At 43.1% G+C, this 3,020-nt stretch overlaps 1 non-coding gene across 1 annotated transcript; it reads right to left on the reverse strand.

The window, feature by feature from the left end:
• Positions 1–233: 233 nt before the first annotated feature.
• LOC115898902 lies at positions 234–367 on the reverse strand. Its single transcript, XR_004058554.1, has one exon. It is a non-coding gene; the product is annotated as a small nucleolar RNA SNORA48 (small nucleolar RNA).
• Positions 368–3,020: the final 2,653 nt, after the last annotated feature.

The raw sequence follows: 3,020 nt of genomic DNA on the forward strand, positions 1-3,020 counted from the left end.
CTGAATCATATTTTCCCCCAAGGATTTGGAAGAGTCACTTTTTCATGTGTCATCCTCACTTGTTGGGGACATGTGTGTGTGGCTTCATGATTGATTGCCTTATGCAAACTCTAATTTTGTACACAAGTCTACACTGGTTATTCTACATAGGTGGTCCAATTCCCCATTGATTTGCCCCTTTTCCTGCCACGCTGTTATCCCTTAAAATGAGCTTTACCTTTTTTTTTTTTTTTTAATGTGTCCAAGGCATGAACCAGGCATAGGCACAGATGAGAAGCCAAGCTGGGATGAACAAGGGGTTGCTTTGTCCCTGGTGATATGAGACGGGCACCACCAACCAGATGCCACTCTATCCAGGTCAGGAACATAAAATGAGCTTCTTAGGGCAAATCAGAAGGGCACTCAAGGAGAGTCAGAGATAGTGTTTGGATCTGTGTTCCCACCAAATCTCATGTCAAACTGTATTCCCCAGTTTTGGAGGTGGGGCCTGGAGAGAGGTGATTGGCTCATAGGGATGTTACTGGTCCTCAAACTGACCCTTTTCTCATTTTAATAGTAAAAAGCACACCTGCGGGTAGAGATATAAGATGTTAATGAGACCTGCAGTCCATGAATAAGCATGTACGGCTACGGCGCATGTGCACCCAGAGGACCACCCAAAACATGCTTACTAGCAACACCTCTTTCCACCTCCTTATGAATCATCATGTAAGACTCCCATAAAGGGAGTTTCTCCAGCAATAATCAATACTCTCTCACCCTAACTAGCTGCCTGCCCTGAATCTCCTTTCTCAGGGTATACTCTCTATTCTCCCACTGACTTGCAAAATACTCTTTTTGTTTTGCAATAATTGACTCTATGCTGCATCTCCTTATCTGTGTGTCTGTGTTTAAATTATTTTAAACTATGAAGACAAGAATCAAGGTATCACAACAGCCGTCAGTAATGTGAGAACGGACTAATATGAACAGAAAATGAGGAAAACGGCTATCAGGTAGCAGGACGAGAAAGTCCCTAATCTCATCCTGTAAACAACCTGTACCACACCAGGCTCACAGGTCCTCTCCTGAATCCTTCAAGCTCACAGGGACCCCCACCATCCTTCCAAGCTGACAATATCCCCCATGTTCGCCCAAGCTCAAAGTGGCTTCCACATCTTTCCAAGCTCTCACTCACTCACAGTCCATGTCCTCCAAATTATATTTCTCAGAAGATTCCACAACTTTCTTTTCCTGCCTCTTCCCTGCAGGCAGAGGTTAGAATCAGCCTCTCTGGTCAGCCTCATCTGAACTCCTTTTTCTGTCTTTTCTTCCTATTCGTTCATAATCAGTGCTTTTATTAACATCTCCACACTTGGACATCTTAGGTGAAATGTGCTCCCTGCGGGGCTCTGACGGATACCCCATCTTCATTCATTCATTTCTATAAAGGAACTTGAGGCTTGCAACCCTGTTCACTGTTCAATTTGCCTTTTTAAACCCAGCCTCATATTCCACCATCCTACAGAAACCCCCATGGCTCCACAGTCTCCCAAAAGTAAATTTAGGGGGAAAATAGCAACTTGATATACAACTTGCAGGATTTTCTCTGTTGATTTCACTTTTCTGATTTGGCTGAAGTTTCACAATGCAGGGATATCATCATCACTCTTCCAATAGGAAGAAACCTTTTTCTTCAATCCCCAGCAAACTGGAGAACTAACAGATGAGTAGCACTGGCACACAAAATATTTAGACACATATGAGGGCATTTCTTGCCCAAAACGACAGCTTAACTTTACTGCTACTGTTTACTGTAATGTTAGGAGGCTTGTGCATTTTTCTGACCCTCCAGCAAAGGTGAAGATCAGTCATCCAATAACTGATGTCACAAAACAGATGTCATGAAGCAAACATCTGCAATGGTAATGGTGTAGCACGACGAGCCACAGACAAAACTCCTCAGAGTTAAAGAAGGAAGAGGTTTATTCGGCCGGGGGCACTGGCAAGACTCCTGTCTCAAGAGCCGAGCTCCTCAAGTGAGCAATTCCTGTCCCTTTTAAGGGCTCACACCTCTAAGAGGGTACACATGAGAGGGTCGTGGTCAATTCAGCAAGCAGGCGGTACGTGACTGGGGGCTGCATGCACCGGTAATTAGATTGGAACAAAACAGGATAGGGATTTTCACAGTGCTTTTCTATACAATGTCTGTAATCTATACATAACATAACCGATTAGGTCAGGGGTTGATCCTTAACTACCAGGCCCAGGGTGCAGCGCCGGGCTGTCTGCTTGGGGGTTTCATTTCTGCCTTTTAGTTTTTACTTTTTCTTTCTTTGGAGGCAGAAATTGGGCATAAGACAATATGAGGGGTGGTCTCCTCCCTTAATGGAACAGGAAGCTTACTCTTCCTAGCTTGGAAACAATGGTCAACAAGGGTACCTGGTAAAGATGGAGAGTTAACTCTGCGAAGTGTGCTGGGGAAATGCTAATTTTCTCACACTTTCCATGCTCATGCTGAGTCCCTGGGGCAGCATGACCAAGAGCTCTAAGAAGAGAAGGAGAATCTCTTTCCATTTACCCCCACTCCAAACATGCATGCAAACAAATGGGTGCATCAATAGAGTAAGTTCACACTCTTCTACCAAAGAGTTCAATAAACTGACAATTACATGATCCTATTTGGGGGTCAAAACATAGAAATTTTGGTTTCTTCCAATAATAACAACTTTGCACTAGTAGTTCACTATCTAGAGCAAATAAACGAGAGAAGCATGATGACTACGAAATAAAAATCACAACTGAGTCAGACTTTTAGAAAGGAGACAGTTTGTATTCACTGACAGCCAGATATTTCAGCAAGATGTACCAGGTAGTTGTTCTTGAGAGAATTAATAACAGATGAATCTCAGGTTCAGAAAAGGCGAAAGTAAAAACAACAAACCTGAATGCTACAGACAACTTGGAACAAGAATGTTCAAAAAAAATATGACTTCAAGATGCTCAGGAACTAGATTCCTTCCTTTTATCTCTTCTACCAC

This window comes from Rhinopithecus roxellana, chromosome 7, assembly GCF_007565055.1.
Source record: "Rhinopithecus roxellana isolate Shanxi Qingling chromosome 7, ASM756505v1, whole genome shotgun sequence".
Taxonomy (NCBI): Eukaryota; Metazoa; Chordata; class Mammalia; order Primates; family Cercopithecidae; genus Rhinopithecus; species Rhinopithecus roxellana.